Source organism: Plectropomus leopardus, chromosome 18 (genome assembly GCF_026936395.1).
Source record: "Plectropomus leopardus strain MGB_pleo_1.0 chromosome 18, ASM2693639v1, whole genome shotgun sequence".
In the NCBI taxonomy this organism is placed as follows: domain Eukaryota; kingdom Metazoa; phylum Chordata; class Actinopteri; order Perciformes; family Serranidae; genus Plectropomus; species Plectropomus leopardus.
In genome coordinates, this window is record NC_142193.1 from 18,350,198 (window position 1) to 18,370,357 (window position 20,160).

Sequence of the window (20,160 nt, forward strand, 5' to 3'; positions counted from 1 at the left end):
TAGTACAGAGATAAAATACAGTGCTTGCGTAGATCTTAATAAAGAGTCATTTGACGCAGAAGTGAATGCTGATTGTAACGTTTGCTATTAAATAAAAAAGTCAGATGTTAGCATTAGCTAGTGTTATTTTTTTGTTGTTGTTTTTCTTTTGTGCAGTGGGAAAGAGGCTTTACTAAAAAAAAAAAAAAGAGTGATAAGGATGAAAATAAAACTCAACTTTGGGCAGATTAAACAGGCGTGAATCCTCTTAATTACTTTAAGATAAGCAATCATGGCTTGTGGGCTGTTCATGGGCCCACATCCCTCTTCACATGCCCCCTCTTCCATTCGACAAACACACACACACACACACACACACACACACACACACACACACACACACACACACACACATTCCCTCCTTGAACCTTATGAGAGAGAAAGTGAGACACAATGAAACTTGCACCAAAACTTGGCGGAGCTTCAAGTGAGTGCTCGAAAGCTTGTTCTTGACAGTAAAGGTTTGTGGCTTGACACCTCTTGCTGGAAGACTTCTCTTATTGCAGAAAGTTACATCAACGCTCCCTATAGAGGAGAGGTGGAACAGAGAGGGAGGCCGCCATTATATCCACGATAGTGTTCCACATCCCTCCCCTCCTTTCCGTCTCCTTCTATCATTTCCCAAGATTGTTTACCGCAAACACAAGAGCAACGCCGCCTGAGCTCATTATGGACAGCCAAGCTGCAATATACTGCCAAGTCCTGCCCCACAGCCTGGGCCTAACACTGTCGTCTTGGCAACCCAGCATCCAAGAACATGGAGGGGAGGGTTGGTTGGGTGCTGGTTGTGATGCGTTGGGGTAAGGGGTGGGGGGTTGCATGATGTCATCCTGTGGCATGGAGGGGGCCAATCAAACCCTGAGAAAATTATGTCACCTTTTGTTGAGCCGGTCCATTCAGGGCTATAGAAGTGCAGTGAATTGAGAGTTGCAGAGAGGTCATTTTTCCCCTGAGCTGTGTATGTGTGTGAGAAAAAGCGGGGGAGCAAAAAAAAAAGGGGAGGGGGAGGCAGGCAAAGTAGGGAAGTCCATTGTGGACATGCTAATGTTGTTGACCATAAGCAGGGCCATAAAGATGTCATGAAGCTCAACTTCCAAAACATCAGCGCCGGGGCCTTCACACTCCTTTTTTCTGCTGCAGATGGAGATGACCTCGTCCCCCCACACAAATTCGATTCTTAATATGATCCCTAAGATGCTTTGAACAACTTGTCAGAACATTGTCAATCGCCAAAATAAAAGCCTGAGCACACTGCAACGGAGCCTAACCCACTCTGCTTTGTTTTATCTGAGAGAGAAAGCCAACAATAAGCAACCCCGTGAGGAATAATTACCCCCTTTAGCAAATCCACCTCCCCGCACTCCCTGCACCCATGTCCCATCCCCCGCAGAACCCATAGCTCCCCCCTATCCACAGCCAAACATTATTGAATCACAGCTGAAATTGACAGTGAAAGACAGTTGAATGGGAAGTCACTGCTGAATTGTTGAACTCACTTAAATCAATTGAAAACAATAAATGCATTTGTTGTGCAGGAATATCTTTCTGCAGAGGCTGTGGGGATTTTTATGCACAGAACGGTCAAAACTCCCTGCAGTTTGACTCACGTTGACCTACACTGTGGCATTAAGCACTTCTCTGTCAACAACATACACAGAAGGTTTACAGAAACTAAACTCAGCAGGCAAACACATTTTCCATGATGTCATCTTTGTCAGGAAACCTCCTACTTCTAAAAAAGACCTTGTGATAAAAGTAAATGATCTTTTTTTTTTAATACCACTTTAAATTGAGCTGTTATTCCCACAGGCATTAGTGAAGTAAAACCCTGTGATTTCCAATAACAATTCAGTGGATCAACATTTAAATGTCACATTTTTCCATTTTCACTTTTAGCTTCATTTTCACTTTGCTTCTCATTGCCTAAGCAGGAGAGAAAAAATACAACTCCTGATAGTCCTCTGAGAAGCAGATTGGCACAAACTGGCTCAACTAGCACTGAGGCCAGCATGACTAATAACTACAGAACAAACATAACAAACACCGTGAAAGCATCTTATCACTTATTAATCGCGGAGATTCTGCAGCTGCAACGACAAAACAGACAGACAGCAGCTTGGATACACTTTTTATTTCTCTTAATAGGGTTTCACAGACACAACAAAAGTTTTGCAGCTATAAATCATCATGAGAATAAACAGCTTGACAGGATTATTAACCAATAACAGCAAAGACTGCCAATGTCTTACAATGAAATGCGTTGTCAATAGACAGGGTTTTGGTTTGCATTCATGAGCACCTTGATTACAATGGCTTCTTTGTGATCTCAATTCGAAGACGTCAAGTCAGAAAGTCACATTTCCGGTACCGTTCCTGAAAAATTCTAATCATGTGTATTAAGGAGAAAAAGAAAATTACTGCACACTGTCCTTTTACTTGCATAAACTTTATTATTGAGTAAACAAATTTTTGGTTTTGGTTAAAGTTGAATATTAAATCTCTTTTTTTCATCTATTGAACAATTTCCTCCTACACACCTGTCCAGTTTTTGAAGTGTGCATGAGCCTCCACATTCAAGATCACACACAGTATGTTTGGCTGTCACACATTAATACAGTGATTGTAAAGTTTTTTTTTTAATCACGGTAATTGTGTGCTGCTATTTTGTCCCTTTGACGCACCCTGGTCAAGCCGCTGCAGCTGCTTCCAGTTTCTTGCAGCCACAGTGATGGAAAATAACAAGACTACTGCGCTTTTGAATGGCTCAGTTCACTTTAAAAAACTCCCAGAGGGCTCCGCTGACCATTAAAAAGTTATATGTATCTTGTGTGAAACTAAATTAAAATATCACAAAAGTACTACAAGTTTTAGCTCCCACATGTGACCTGAGCAAACTCAGCTAATCAGACTGATGTCAGCGCAGCGGGCCACCACATCGGCAAAGCCAGCAAAGCACTATTTTGGAGTGTGCAGCAGACCTGTGGATGAAACTAAATCGAAAGAAAATAATTGCAGTGCTTGCTAAATTGGTGGAAACTGACTGCAGACCAGTCAACATCGTGGAAGACTCAAGTCTAAAGGATGTCCTCAGTTTGATAAACACTGTGTTTCATAGAATAAGCATTTTGAAGTTGTCTCATACCTCCAATTCATGGTTTCAAGACCACACAGTTGTAGCACTGCAGCATTGATTTGTAATAAATAAATCTAAAAGTCAAGATCATATTTCTTTGTATTCATTTGATTTCCAATCAAAACACTCTGGTAAGAACTGCTTCCCTTTGCTAATATAATTTTCAAAATAATGGAATTTTAAACATGCAATTAAAAATGCGATCCATCGTGATTAACTATTGAAATCCAACAGTTATTGCGATTTAAGTAGCATTAACTAATTTCACATAATAGGAGCGTGTCTTTAAACTGTGGATATGACTGCACTAGTGTAAGTGCTGCCTTCAGTCTGTAAAAATAGACCTAAAAATGAAAATAACATCTGATTATTTTCCATTCACAGTTCCAGCGCTTGTTGATACTGTATCCAGAATAACACAGTACATGTCACAACTGCTGTGTATGAGCAACAGCGTGAATAAACACTGAATATGAAAAGCAGATGTATATATGGGAAAATATTAATCCAGGTTCAATTTAGAAAAAGTCAAACAATGTGTAGATCCATTGTGGCAACTACGCTAAACGTGCATTCATCAAGTTCACTTTCCTATCGAGTGCCTCACCAGACAGGGTTGACTGATCTGTTCCATAATGTCTGAGCAGCAGAATACACTCCGCTGTCCCGCTGAGTTTATGTCATAGCTTCTCCAAAGTCCAAGCTGCTGGCGCTGGATCCCAGAGAGTGAGATTGTCAGAAATGGAGCTCACACTGTTCGCAGCCATGCCAGGAGCAAACATCTGCTGCAGGGGATGCTGGTCCACAGTCCAAACCAGGATTTAGTCTGATCCTAGAAACATAATACAGAAACTAATGATTGACTGAGGCCAAACACTTGAAGCTTTGACACATGTTTCTCATACCCACACTAAAGAAAATTAGACTGCGATATTTTCTGGCCTCTTATTAAGAGAATGTTAAAACTAACCGTTCGGCAAAGTTACTTGAAGCAACCAGAGATTCATAAAACACCCTGAATTAATCAACACTAACACAACAATCCGCTGATGCCTTGAGCAGATTTGGCTGCTTTTAGAAACTTTCCACACAAAGAAAGAACGTTTAAGATGAACCACTCAGAGACACATCTACGGCTGGAATTATCACGTTATGAATGGCAGCAAAATCTAGAGTGTTTTACCTCCAGCAGTGTTGAAACATATCACACAGTTTTCTCAAGATGCAGCTGGAACTGGCTACTTTTCAGTCCAATATTAGAATGAATGTGTCAAAGTATCGCTTTAGGCCCACAGAAAGTCCTTGTTTGAAGGATGACTCATTTCAATGATTATAGAGAAAAAATACAACTTTTATTATGCATAATACAGTGTTTACTACAAAATTAGAATCTATGTATGTCGATTATTGATGACATGGGGGTGGGGGTAGGGGAGTTCAAGCCAGCCAGCCAGCCAAGAAATCAAGCCAGGTTTCAAATGGTTAAGTTTCACAACACTGCGGCTGACGTTCTGCTGCTCCCCCTGCACCCAGAGAATGCTCTGTGCTGCGAGAGTATGTTGCATAATACCAGAATGGTATACACTACATACTCCAATGTCACTCTTAACAGTCTAGCTCCAAAAATTGAAAATCAGAATGTGGCGGCAGTTGTTTTAATCATTGCAGGTTGCCACAAATGTGTGTGAAACTGATATAAGTGTGAAAACAATTAAAGAAAAAAATGAGACAATTGTTGCAAAAACAATTGGATGTCGTTGTATTATGAGAACAACATCTGCTTTTTTTTCACAACGTAGAAACACCCCAAGGTGAGGTAATGCAGGTAGGTGGCCTCTTGAGAGCCTGTGCTCTGCTTTACCTGTGCTTATGCTTTTAACCTCCCACAAAACATTACGTCGTCTGCACCCACGCACCACCCGCTCAGCCAAAATGGCAGGACTAGCCTGTTCCACCCACTCTTCGCCCAGGGAAGGAACATGTCAGAGGATAAGTAGTCATCAATCAGTGTTTCTCATCTTCTTTCTGCCTGTCTGCACCTCTGAGCTGCTTTACCTGTGAGGAGTCACGTTCCACCAGCGTACAGGATGTGGCCTCACTCGCGCACTCTTTCTTCATCTCCCTCCTCCCTCACTTCTCTCTCCTTCCCCTGGGCCCCACACATCCTCATCTCTCTCCATCCTGCCTCCCCTGACCTAAGCCACAACCACTCTATTCCTTTTTGTTAACGCTCTCTGTTATTATCTACCCTCATTTTTTGGTTGTGTGCTTTTTCAGCTCCACCGCTCAACAATCATCCTTTCACCTGATTTTCTCTATCGCTCCTTCTGCCCTTGATTCTGGTTGTTCCCTTCCCACGTTTCTCTCCTATGCCTCACCTTGGAGCAGAGCCAGTAGAGCAGCATCAGCACACAGAACCAGGTCCCAACCTGCCTCTGAGTCTCAGCCTGCCCGTGTACGCCTGACTGTGCCTGGGGCTGCGACTGAGGCCGGCCCCTATCGCCCTCCCTCATCAGCACATCTACTGTACCTGTCTGCTGGCACCCTGCCATCCACACACACACAGTTCCCCTTCATTTACCCAGAGAACCTGGTAGAAGGAGAAAAAGATAATGCAGGTCTAAAATCTTTAGAAAAAGACTACTCATGTTGGGGTCAAGCATGTTTGACCTCCATTGAGAACACCCACGGATACCCTGAGAGACGCACGTATACAGTGCCACTCATTCATTCTGCTGGCTGCCCCGCACAAGCCCATCAACAGGTTTCTTTGAAGGCCACCGACTCTGTGGTGGGCCATCAAAGCATATCTTCATTCAGTCCCACTGAAAGGATCTGAGGCTCCTGAGAGACGCCGTGTTTGAAGTGATATCTCTGTGCCACTGCATTCTTTACCGTGCTGTCATGACTTCAGTTACACAATAAAAAAAAAAAAAAGCAAGAACACGGGCATAAAGCCAGTGCCACCACCCTGATCATGTCTCACATACATGTGAACTACTGCTACCTCAGTTTGATCAGAGGATGTACCAAACTCTGGTTGTTTATAGCAACTGTCACTTCAAAATAAAGCTGCGCCGTGTGTGATCACATATTCCACTGAATGAAGATCAAACAAAACAAAAGACAGTGTCATCCCTACCTGTTGAATCTCTTGTGATCGCGTTTCAATGACTCAGCCTCTTCTGGGTTTCTCACCTGAGATCTGAAAAAGATAAAGGATGGGGGAATAAAATGATTCAGAGAGGAGCTCACTCGAAAGTTGACATAAAAGTCGACAAAAAAACAGGAATCTGGTATAACTTAGTTCAGCTCTGCCCAAACTTGCATTAACACTCTGACAAATATTCATTTTCCTACTTTAAAGTAAGAGCGCAATCAGTTCCTTCCTCTGTTTGCATAGTTAAGATGAGGACAGAGTGCAGTGGTTTCCAAACTTTGAGTCTCAAAATAAGTTTGAGGAATCATGGGATGATTAACAAAAAGGGAAAATAAAGGAAAAAAAACACAAAAAAAAAAACATGGACTTCACAAAATTGCATAGATTTCACTCCGATCGTACTGGATAATTTCACCTCTCAATGCCTATAAACATCAGTCAAATAAAACAGGGCAAAAATCATACACATGCAATGCAAATGCAACCAGTGAGAATGGGCAACATATACAAAGTGCTTCAGGTTAACAGGATATAAGTCAAGAGAGCTGGGAACCACTTGTATAGAGTAACAGCTGCTGGGAGCACATGTAGATATACCATACGTCTTAAAGGTACAACATGTACGATATGGCTACAATTTTAATTTAAAACTAAAATGAAGTAATGAACTAACATTATCAATAGTGAAGAAGTGACAGTATTGGCAAAATTTTTGTATGTGTTGTATGTTGCAGACATATCTACTATAATAAGCATGCTAACCAACTAACCCCCACCTGTGCAGTCTTGCAGTACCATCTGTACCTCAGGAGGTGATAAGGAGTGACTCTACTGTCCAGTCAGCAGTGCAACATAAGAGGAGGAACAAGTGATGCTACAACCTCCAGTTAGTGGCACAGTAAACATTTTGCTGCATGTTCTTTTGTGGAGGTGTTTTAATGACACTTATTTACCCCCTGATACTATATTGCAAGGACACGTCACTTCATCCTGGGTTTTGCACCGCCCAAGATGATTGTTATTGGTTTAAAGAAGTTCAAACGTGCTGGAGCATTTTTTAATGCTTCCAGACCTTTCTCTGACTAACCAAAGCAGACAAACAGACAAAAAATGTTGCTCCACTATCAAAATCTAAGAAAACCCTCCTTATTCAGGCTAAAGTTATCACTCCAATACCCTGACGACCTTCTTGTTGCGTTATTTTTTAGTCTCCTGGCCAACCAAACCTGGTTTTGCAATGACCACATGACTCAAGACCTTCTCCAGTATCTTCAAAGAACATTTAAAAAGCCAAAACTGGAGTAGCGACAGATCAACCCACTCTGTTTTATGTAAATCTGAGGTTTCAGGGGAGCTCTGCAGTTGCTGGCAGGTTAGGAGAAGGGAGGCAGTCAAAGTGGCTTTTCCATTGTACCATTTTAAATTGCGCAGTGCGCTGGTTTTATTTTATAAGGTTAACAGGTTCAGGTAGATATTGGATCAAGAAAGTTTTCTTAATCACAGGTTTCTTCATGCAGGCGTGTTTAAGACTGAAGCTGTGCTCTCTGGACCAATGACAGCTCCAGTCCCTCTTCATCCATTCATGGACAAAGGTGCTCTCTGCTTCTGAGTTTCACTGTCCCAGACCTGTTACCTTGGCAACAAATGCACTGTTTCCGAGTGACACAAAGACTGAACTAAAGAACCTCCTTTCAGGTTGAAGGCTCCAAGTGTTGAGGGGAAAACAGCAGTAACAGGACGGCGGGGAGAGAAACTGAATACCGGCAAATTGCTTCCCAGAGTTTCTGGAGGACATGGTAAAATGATTCTTTCTTTCCTCTCCCTTTTAAAATACCTTTCCCTGGCACCACGCACCATAGGTAGTTGTGTGCTGGTCCCATTTCTTTTATATGCCTTCTTATATTTCCGTTTTTTTTTCTAGCGATCGTACTGAGCTAAGTGAGTTATCATGTACACCAGCAGGCCGGAGCAGCATGTGGCTAGGCTAAGCCTCCAGATGAGGTAATGTTTAGAGTGTTGGCGAGCCAGGAGAAGGGTTGGTCAGGTCTTGATTAGCTCAGGGGTAGGGGCTCTCTCTTATATTGGACACCCCTTTGTGTGGTGAGATTACAACCTTATGAAAAAGTGCCCCTGCTGACACGCCTGATGGGATCAGAGCTTCCTGCCCGCTGCATCGTCCTGCTTATGAGCTCTCTGCACACACAGGAGAGAAAACACACTATCAAACACCAAGTACACACACTTGAACCTCTAAGAAAAGACAGGCATGAACACCAGGAGATCACATACACAACTCACAAGTTCTGTGCAGGCTTCCGTGTAAATAAGCGGGCACACGGACACACCAACAAGCACGCACATGGCTGCAAACGTCACCTCCTAGGGCCCCCCCTCTCTTCCACTTGTGTATGTGATGACCACAACTGATGACCCCCAGATGGAAAACAACCTGCATTTATTAACGAGGCCAGATGACACACAAACACACGCTCACTTGCTTTTACTGTGGTCGTCTCCTCCGGCCACTCTCCAATGAAAATCACATGATGGACCGCATCCAGCAGAGAATCTCCACCCCGAAAAAACATCAACAAACAATGTTAAAAAACAGAGAGGATTCAGAGGCAAAGCTTTCAGGGGATTTGATCCCAGCAGTCCTCTAAAGAGGGCTGAGGCTATAGGATGATTTCAATTATTTGATATAATTTCTGATGGTCCATTAGTTCAAAATAAAGCTCTGATTATAAGTGATGTGTAAACAGAAAGTTGCAAACAAAACCTGCATCAGCGTCTAAAGCAGAGCTGTACTTTTTTCCAGATGTGTAATCGACTGTTAATTAGCAGTGGCCTTACTTTCATGTAACCTTTTCCCAAATAAATCTTATTTAAAACCAAGAACAACGGAATAAATGCAGCATTCTGGTTTGTTCAACCACACAGCAAACTTCAACACCTTTCTCATTCTACTGTTTAGGAGCCTGCACTAACAAAAGCTCGTATTTCTGCAGTGCACTTTTCAAAAGGAAAAAAATAAAATACTTGTAGGTGTATACACACAAGCTTGCATGCATCCCCACACACACACCAGTTAGGGACACTGGCACAACCTTGCGCCAGTGGTCCTTTAAACCAGTCATGTGAAACGACCCGTTCATTTCTGCAAATCAGATTACATCTCCGAGCTGAGGTCTGCAAGTCCACACGCACACACACCACACACACACACACACACACACACACACACACACAGTTAAAGCTCGGGGCTCAGGTCCATGCAACACACACAGACACACACACACACATGCCCTAATCAGATTTTGTCCCACAAACCCTCTCGTCTTTATGAATGTACGCTAACTGCAAGTATCAACCAGGCCCGCAAATACAGGCTCAAAATGCACACTTCAATTTACAGGATACTGTAAATATACTGTATAGCATGTATGGACGATAGTGAGTGTAACTAAGGCCACCGTTTCCCTTTAATAAGAACAAAACAAAACAATTTCTTTGTCAAGGAAAATCATAGAGGGCTGTGATAAGCCTTCTTTCAGCAGCGCTTGACTGCTGTTTGGCAGCTCTACTGTGGAATGAGCACATGTGGAAACATGTTTATCGTGTGTTTGGCAGGAATGCAACTGATAGATGATTCGCAAATGATTCAAGTCCTATTCAGGTTACCAAGCACTGATGTGTTAAAACAGGAAAAATCACACTGGTTTGTTCTGCTTAAATTAATGTCAAATTTCCCCGGGTCGATGATTTTACTGTATGATTTGTAATTATTCCATTTACTGATTGAGTTAGCAGATAAATAAGCTCAGGGATAGTTGAATAAGCACAGTAAGAGTGATAAAAAATGATGAGCATGCAAATATTTTCATGCTTATTTGCTTCTATGGTGCTGAACACGTTTGACGTCTCGGCGAAGCTTAGCTTCAGCGATCAGATGTGCAGTTATCCAAGTTTTTCTGAATCTTTAAGTCACAATGTAAAAGAAGCTGGTCCGCTGGCTGCTGGTGGAATAGTGGGCTTAATTAAACCCAGACAGTTGGAGGAAGTACAAGTCTCTGTCCCTACAGGATCTACATTAAGTCTCCACTCTGCTAATCAGAAAGCCCTTCAACTACATCAGCATGTCCCCCTGGCCCAACCGACAACCAAATCTCATTTGTCTTTGTAACTTTTTAAGGAAACTTGAATTACTTCTCCATTGAGTCTGGAAAATCAATCACGGCTGTCCCGGCGTTCATCATAAAGAACGAAATCCTAAACAGATCAGCCGTGGAGCTCAGTGTCTGTGCTCCTTTTTGCCCTTGGTGACATGGAGGTCAGATGGCGGGAAGTTGTGGGTGGCAGGAAGCTGAGACACTTGTGCCTACAATGGGGTGTCAGAACTCTGTCAGTCAGCCTAACTCAAGTTCAACTCAAGCGGGTTGATTCTTTCTTCACAGTGACATCTGAGAAGACCAGCGACGGAGGCCAGCAGTGAGGGGAACGCAGGAGCAGAGGGACCGCACCCTGGGTTAGATTGCACTGGGCGCTCAGATAAGACGACAGGAAAGAGCAGATTGGGGCAGGGCAACAGGAGGAGCTGGCTGGGGCTACTGTTACCCCAGGAAGAGCTCACTCATCCCTCAGATCACCTGCCACACCTGTGGAGGCCAGGACCTGATTCAGTGCTACCTGGTTCACGCAGTGCTACCAGCCATGAGTTGGTCGACAGAGCCTCAGATTGGACTCTCAATGCAAACTGATGTATGGTTACTTCCACAGCAACTGTGTACAATTAATTATTGTACAAGTGGTTTTACGTGTTTTGGCCAAAGAAATACAAATACGTGTCTATTTAAAACTGCTGGCAGACATTTTCCAAAGCACAAGTCTTTAGACACTCCAGGCAGCCATTGGTTTTCCATTAATTTCAGTGCAGAAAAAAATAACTTGCAGAGTGACTTGAAATATGCTTGACAGAGTAATTCATCAAAGTAATCATTTCAACATTTTTTGACACAGTTGCATTGTTATGTGCAACGTTCTTTTTGGTGCCTTCGAGGTCCCACCCTGGAAACTGAGGTTTGAAAAGCAGTTTCAGAGCAACGTTTCAATGCTAAAAAATACCAGATGTGTATTATCATTTTTTTGCACATCCTTGTTTGAATGTCGTGGGTCAGATTTTGTGACAGCATAGCAATGAAAATCAACACCAATCTTGAAACCCATCAGCTATTGTTTGACAACAATGAAGCCTCTGGGGGCCAATATTTTAGCCCTAAAACCCACCAGACATCCTCTTCTTTGCATCCATCCATTGGCTAATCTCTTTTTTAACAGCTATCTGTATCTGAATGCAGATACATTTTGAAAAGCTGATGAGTTTAGAGATTGTCTTTTGGCCAATGCATTTAGCCTTGCCACACGGACTGTTAACCTGCCATTCAAACGTGATTGGTCAATACTACACAGCCTACAAATGGACTACAAATGCAAACCAGAACACTTCAAATACCAAAATGTTGAAACATTGCCTGCAAAATCTGCATTCATTGTTAGATATCTATTTAAAGAGATAAATGCAAGACTGGCAGCCGCTACACGAATGGAATTAGCAACCGTCACATAACCCATTGGTTTGCGAACTGCCGTTCTGAAGCCTCATGTACGTCATTCCAGTTGTCATCATCTTATATATATTTTTTTGGCACCAGAAGTGACCATATTTGCATGAGAGGAGCTGCTGTGGAGAAGTGAGGCCCTTAAATGTGTGTAACTTCGGGCCTTGATAAAATGTAAACAGGTGAGTTATTAAAAGAAATCACCTCCCGTAGAGTTGTCACAAACGGTGACAGTTACATTTTTTGAACCAGGCTGTAAACAATTATATTTCCGCTTGGAAAGTTGGTCATTTAACATATGGGTCTATGGGAAATTCCTCTGTTTTGGAGCCAGCCTCAAGTGACTATTCTATGACTTGAAGTTTTTTGCACTTCTGCATTGGCATCATCTTTCAGCCTAACCGTGCGTACCCACCAAACGCGATAAAAATTATTTCATCGCGCCTCAAATGAAATCGCGTCGCGCCGGACGCTCCAGTTTTGACGCTCGTACAAAAACCCCAAAATGGGACTCGACGCGCGACGAAATCGCGCCGCGCGTTGAAATCGCGCCGCGCGTTGAGCCCGCCCAAACAACAACATTTCTTCCGCCATTTCATTCTCTCGTTGACGATCGCTGCACCGCACCTGCTCTGGAGAAGTTCCCAGCGTCGTCTGCGGGCTAGGCGCCGACGTCGGTTCTGGGTGCATGCTACCCTACGGAGGTGGCGTGAGCTCGGCGAGTTCCACCGTCTCCTGCAACAAGGGACAGGAACTGTCGTACAGCTCTGGGTGAGCGGTGACGGCGACGATAAGCTGCTCCTCCATTGTTTCTGGCGGTTTGATTAGATTTTGCGAGGGAACACCAGGACGTCCATACGTCAGCACGTCGATGACGATCTCAACGCTGATAGGTTGTCGCGGCGCGTCTTCACGCGACGACGCCGCAAAAGTTCAATTATTTCAACTCGAGCGTTGGACGCGACGCGAATTTCGCGTCCAACGCGTCCAACGCGCCGCGAATTTCGCGTCCAACGCATCCAACGCGCCGCGCAATCGCGTCCATCGCGTCGCCCGGCAAAATGAGGCGTCAAATCGCGTCTTTGCATTGACTTTGTATGTAATCTTGAGGCGCGATCATTTTTAATCGCGTTTGGTGGGTACGCACCGTAAGAGGTTGCCGCTTGGTCTGTATACTGTGCTGCTGCAAAACCATGAGACATGGGACAGGCAGGTTTCAAGTCTCTGCAGGTCAATATTTTATACCTAAAAAAGTGAAAGCAGTAGCATTTCCTGGTTACAGGATTTACAGTTGTTCTCTGTTTTAAATCATTGCAAATTAAATACCTTATGGTCTGTTAGTTAAGAGGAGCAATGTGGGCTCAATCATTGCTCTGGCAATGATTGAATTTGATTTTTGTAAGCTATACAATTGATCAATGCATTGATTAAAAAAGAAAAAGCCGGCCTAGAAAGTAACAAGGATATGGAAATGGTGTGATGTCACTCGAAAGACATATGGTCAGTCCTACAGAACACATTCCTGAAAACACACACACACCGGTAAAATAAACCACAGTGTAGCATCTTCATCTGGACTGCATTTCCTGTCCTCCGGGTTGGCATATGTCTGCTAGTTGCTGTTTTACACCACCTCTCTGTTGCAGTTCCCTGCCTGCACAGAAACAACTGTCTAACCACTGGAAACACAGCACAACTTCACGGACGAGCACTACAACTTTAGGCTTCTGTTCTGGGATTTGAAAATGTAAAGTGATGAGATGCACTCTCCACATATGGAAAAATCCTACACGGCGGATTATGTCGGTTTAGGGTATAGTTTTGACAAGCACAGTTCCTAGTTTTGCTTAATTCTCTCACCAAGAAGCAGAGAGGTGCAATCATCAGTTGCATACTCTACATTTGGAATAGAAATTTAACAGGGTAATAAAGTTGCATCAAGCAGTTCTTTATTAAGACAAATTAGACAGCTTCTCTCTTTTTGACCATACTGTGGGAGAAAAAAAAAAAAAAATTCTCTGTCAAATTTTACAAGGTGAGACTTGGGCAGACAGTTCTGTTCAAACAAAAATGTCACCAAATGATCTTCTATCACCTTTTTAACCCAGTCAAGGTAGTAACCAGAAGTGGTCACAGGAGCTGTGAAATGTTAGTCTTGGAGTGAAAGTAAACAGCCTCTCCCATGGTGGGCCTGTACCCTACACAGAGTAAGCACATGTTTCCCATTGTGGTTAAAAGGGAAGGGGATTAAAGTGTAGTGCAGCCGGAGCCACAGTCATACACCCCGTAGTGGGATCGCAGTACTCTCAGGTCTTTCAGTACTGCTGATGCAGCCCAGTTGGAAGTGGCTGGTGTGCAGGGAGAAGCCACGGCCAGATCTATCGGATGGACAAGTCAGGGTCCTCTAGAGCCCGAATATGAGGCCTTTCTTTGGGCGCTGAGGAGGCAGGCATGTTACCATGTTGACAGAACTGCCTGACTGAGGCTGGCAGACACTCACACAAACACAAGCTAGGTAGGGATTATGAAGAGGTGTTGAAACTGAGCGGATTTTGCTTTTCGGACGCCCAAAAACTGTCCCTGTGAAAAAGAGATCACCTTCAAAACTCATACAAAAGACACACTGTAAAATCTGACAAGTTGATCTTAATAAAAAATAATCTTGGAAAACTATTGCCTTGAAAAAGTTATTCATAAAAAGTTAAAACTTAATTTTATATTTATATTATATTTAATTGTTGAGTTTACTTAAAATTTAGCTGTATTTGCTTATTTTTGCAACTTAAATACAGCAATTGCAATTACCTTGTTGTGTCAAAAGTGTCAAAAAATTCAATGAGCCAAATTAGTCTAACTAAAATTATAAAGTTAGGAGATCTGAAAGTTTTGTTTTGTTAACATGTTTAAGAAATTGCAAATATGATTGACTCGTTTGCAACCAGCAAGAAGTGTCGCTGAAGTTTCTAACACTTAGAAAGACTTATTTTATTAAATATAAAAAAAATAGTGAATATAGCTAAATTTTAAGTAAACTTAACAATAAGATATAAAGTAACCACAAATTAATTATAACTTATTGATTTATTAATTACATTTACTTACATTTCTCAAGGTAATCTGTTCCTAGATGTTTCTAAGTGAAATAAACTTGTTGGATTTTACAGTGCAGATACCCAGGAAGAGAAAAAAAGAGATTTAGACTGAAAACAAATGCAGAAAAAAAACTGGTTCATTGGTTTTGGCTGCCAAATATGAGGTTTTCACCCCAGGGCCTCAGGGTCAAATAGGCCACATTCAGGTACCACAGGGGACAGTTAAAGCAGGAGACTGTGACTGTGCAGCCAATTAAAGGACACTTTAAAAAGGCAAATAGTGCAAGGGACATTGAGGAAGATATGCATAGTGAAGCATAACTGCACTTACCAAAAACTGCCAATTAACCAACACCCCATGAAGCTCAGCTGTGACCGCTTCAGCTGGACAACTTCCATGTGCAGCGAGTAAAAACACTTTGTGTGTAGGGTGAAGAAAGGATACAGAGGGAGGGTCAGACACTGTTTGAGGGTATACTGAGCTTGATTCATTCAAGTTGGTTCTTAAAAATCAGACCTAAGTTATAAAAATTAGTACTTGAGAATTGACGGTTCCAAAAAATTAGTTGCCTAAAGACTTACTTTGAGAATTTAAATCCAAAAAATTAGTGGCCATTGCAGACATTGTGACAAAAAGAGCAATCAAAGGAATTGGACGCAAGGTTTCTGCACATAAATTTCTTTATCAAATGGAGGTTAATTTAAAAAAAAAAAATGCATAGGAATATGCAGATTTGGTGTACAAAGGCCTTAAGTTTTAAGTTTTTTTCTGACAAAAATTAAACAAAAAATAAATAATAAGAAGAATATCCTGTTACTGAGCCTATGGAAATGACTTGTACTTATCTACATTAAATCACTATAGGTTGTAATTAGTGTTGCGAATAACAAGAATTTTCCTTAATCAATTATTGGTAAAAATAACAATTGATAAATCAATTAATCATTGCTTGAAAAAAAAACTAAATATAAACTTTGGTCATTTCAAACAATGCAAAATGCATTTTTTTCCTCAATCAAAGCTCACTGCAACATAGTGCAGATACTTTGACAGTAATGCAGAGCCCATCAATTGATGGATTCAATTTCACACATTCCATTAAATTCTTAGCTGATTAACTGATCATCGATAATAATAATATATAATTGTTATCATCCCTTGTTGGCATTGAAAATGCTCAAAAGCTGTGCCATTCCATTTTATCTTGACCACTGCTATGGAGACTTGTTACTTGACTTGATTGTGCCGTAAATTATTTGAAACTTGAGTCCAAAAAAAATTTAAAAAACCCACGTTAAGAACTCTTTTCCCCAACAATTAAGATGCGACTCTCACCCCAACAAGTTAAAGTCAAGTATTGTAAAAATTGATAAAACGTCATTCTTCACCTCTTGGCCTCAAAGCCCACACACATAAACTTCGATAATGAAATGTCTATGTCATGAATAAGTCTGTCAGTCTTGGCGTATCTTCTTCTGTGTATGTTTGTGGGAGGAACTAGGGAGCGGGGATTTTGTGCAGTCGCCTAAGTGTTTGTGCAGATTTGCAAGACTTTCTCACCCACAAAAACATTGTGGGTGAGAGAGTACGGCATGTTAATGTGCATGTGCGTGGTCGTGTTTTGAAACTGGAAACAGATTTATGTCGTGTTAGGGATCAGCTCTTTAAAGGTCACACTGAACAAGTTAGGTCTGCTCGGTAAAGCTTGTTCCCTCCCTGATCCAGGTGACTCTCCGCCAATACTTTCACAACACACGGGACAGACACGTAAGCACCACTCTGACCACTTTCTCCTCCTTTATGACATCAGTAATTTCCGATTTCCAATGACGCCACTCTGACATTCAGCATCTTTGATTAATTGGTTCCTATAGGGCTCTTTGTGTGTTTCCGTTTGAAAATAAATGTCAGAAAACACTTTCTAGAGCCCTGAATTGGTCGATCCAAACACGCACTCCAGCCGCAAGCACGGCCACAGAGCAAGATGCCCTGGCACGGGATGAAAAAAATCAGCCACAAAAACAGTTTTGAATTTTCCTATTGACACTGATCATAACGTGACACGGGTCAGAGTTACAGGGGATATCTGTCAAACTCTCTTGATTACAAACATCCTTCTGCGACACATGCGATATGGCACACACACTCAAACACACATTCATGGATCATTGCATGCACATGTGTGTGCATATTGTCAATGCACACATGAACAAAACATGTAAAACTCCTTATGTAAATGCCAGGGAGTGCAACGGTGGAAAAAGGTGGGATGAGGAACACATCAAGGCTAATCCATCCAGGGATTAAGAGCGGGCAAATATCACCAATAATAAACAAATGACTAACATTCCCGGTCTGTGTGGTTACAAGCCCCGGGGCTCCAGCTAGATCCCAGCAGGGTCTGGATCCAATCCCTGCTGTTTATCAGTGCAAATAGAAGCGGCCACTTGCGAAACCTCCATGACAAACACTTGGGGGACAAACCCAGAAAGGCGAACAGAAGAGTCCAAATGATCACTCCTCAGGCTTTCATTTACGGTTCAGACCTCAAAGTCCTTAGCTTGACATTTAGACCAAAACATTTTTCATCTTGACACTATGTAGTCGGGTGACTATCTGATTTTGCCATAACCACTCTTCAGTGACTGACATAAACGCCGCTGCTTTTAATGAAATTTTGAGTCAGCACTGACGCTGAGTCAGCCAACATACAGTTAAGCTCGTATAAAGCCATTATGTCAGATAAGCTGTAGATCACGCTTTGTCTATGCAGAGCAAATGTGCTGGTTGAATAATTGTGGTGTTTTGGGAAAATAATAGTAGACATCTCATTCTTTAAAAAATAAATGTTTACTTAGTATTATATATATATATGATTACATGCAGATGAATATAATACAAACAATAATTTAGAACAGTGATGAAACAATTGCTGAAACTATTGTTCGACTGGATTAATTAATAATCTTGCTGAAAAAATTAAATAATCAGGGTGAGGCTGACTCTTGCATTCAACTTCAAAAAAAATGTCCCTGCACCAATCTTTACCCAGATTCCACATCCTGTGAGCCAGATTACGCTTGATACAATTTTATTAGTGAGGCTTCTGGAATCATGCTACCAACTCCTTATGCTCAAGGGCAAAAGGCTTTTACGACACAGAAGTCAACACGAGAAAGAAAGCAGAGCCGCACACCCATTTAGCATTATTGACAGAATATTGATTGCTTTTCTAGGTGTCACCATGGAGATTATTGGAGAGGAATGTTGGACAGATAAAGTAATGGGCAATAAATCCCTTTAAGTAGTAACAGGGCTGGTTAATTAGCAGCGTGTGATGAAAGTGAGATCAAAGGTAAAGCAGTGAAAGCAGGCTGTAATGCAGTTTTTTGCAACCAGGAAATAGTGTGCAAGAGGAGAAAGGGCTTCCACTGGAAATGCAGACGCAGCACGTTTTCTACCAGCTCTTTTGTCTTATGTGACATCAGATGAGATGCTCCAATAAGTCTTAACTTGGGTGGATGTTCGGAGGTCTTAATCTCACTCTGTGTATGTGTGTGTGCTTAGAAGTATGTCTTCCCTTTCCTCTAATCCACTTATTTTGTTTCGGTCCACTGTTCAGATTCAAGGTGGAAAAGTGCCGAGACCGCAACGTTTTGCCTTCTCAGTCTGTCTGGCCCACAGCGCTTTACCTGCTGAGCCCAGAGACTCACCAAGCCTGAAGGACTCTGTTGCTTTAACCCTGTCCCCAAACATGTCCCTGGCCCGCACAAAAGCCATCTGGGGTGCGGCTGAGAGCTTTAGCAACAAAATAACTCTTTCAATCTGCACTCTGCGTGGTTCTGACTGCAGGGCGCTGAGGTCGCCAATACCAAGTCTCTTACTGGACCTCCTCCTCCTTCTCCTCCACCCTTCTAATCCTGGCCTACATGACTGACTCCAACTGAAAGCCCCACACGCCAGAGGTGGGAGCCAAAAGCACTGTGAGATTCAAAAAAGACCACCTGCTCATCAAACTAAATTGCACTCACTGAAGGCAATGGGGAACAGAGAGAATGAAAAGGAGCGGAGCAAGAGGAAAAAAAAAACGTAAGAATAAAAAGACAAGTCACTGCTCTCCCTCTGTGATCTTGGCAGACAAAAGAACAAATTGCATTTCTGCGTCATGGCACCCGAGGGTCAAAATCGGCGTAGGGTCCCTCTCAGTGCTGTTTGTGTGCGAGCATGTTGATAACGGTTCCCACAAGAGAGCCTGAGAGGTGCACACGACTACCTTTCAGCCTTTCATCTTGGCTTCTTTTGTATTCCACTACACTCTGTTGTCTCTCCCCCTCTATTGGGCAGAATTGGCTGTTATTATTCCAAACAGCATTATCTTTATTAATGCCACAGGTCTCAGGACTGTGCACTCCCTGGGAGCCAGGTCTGGACAGAGCTGCAACCAATCTCCCTAGATAAAAGCTCAGCGGAGAGCTGTATGCAAGCCAGACAGCTCGGACAAGCCTTCATCCTCCCTCCTCGTTCTCAGAGAGAGGCACAGGCCCTACAAAGACTAAGATATGGCTTTAATCTTAGCACTTTCAGTCAGACGGAAACATCTGAACAGCTCTCTAGAAGGCTATCAGAAGTCACTTTGGGTTGTTAGAGACCAGTCAGAGCAAACAAATGTATTATAAGTAAATAAAGTTCTATAATATTTGAAAACTGCACAATGAAAATAATGAAAAAGTTTTGGATATTGAGGGAAAAGCGCAGGTTACAGGCCATGAAACTTTATCTTCTGGTGCTACGTTTTATGAGCGTGCCCTCCATTTCTGCAGCTTATATTGCTGGGGGCTTGTATGTTCTTGGAGCCGAGGCCGCTTCCCGAAGTCAGCCATGCATGACGAGTTATTTTAAAGGTGGTGTGGAGAGCTGACGTGTGGCCAGGCCAGGCCGGGGCAGCGGCTGGGGTCTCGGCTTAGTGCCTCAAGCCCCCTCGCTCCACTGGTCACACAGCATCAGCTCCCGGCCCGAGCCCGGACACTGATTTATGGGACAGGGGGATTACCATCAAACCAGCCGTGAGGACCACCCAGATGGTGGCACAGGACGACAGCCGTGCAAACACACGCAGGCAC

At 42.6% G+C, this 20,160-nt stretch overlaps 1 long non-coding RNA gene across 1 annotated transcript in view; it reads right to left on the reverse strand.

The window, feature by feature from the left end:
- Positions 1 to 2,155: 2,155 nt before the first annotated feature.
- Positions 2,156 to 20,160, reverse strand: part of LOC121957084 (uncharacterized) — a 147,985-nt gene continuing 129,980 nt past the window's right edge. Inside the window, exons 6-7 of the long non-coding RNA XR_006106734.2 lie at positions 6,315 to 6,377; positions 2,156 to 4,004 (exon numbers count right to left, since the gene is read on the reverse strand). This is a non-coding gene — a long non-coding RNA (uncharacterized LOC121957084). The remainder of the gene's footprint in view (positions 4,005 to 6,314; positions 6,378 to 20,160) is intronic.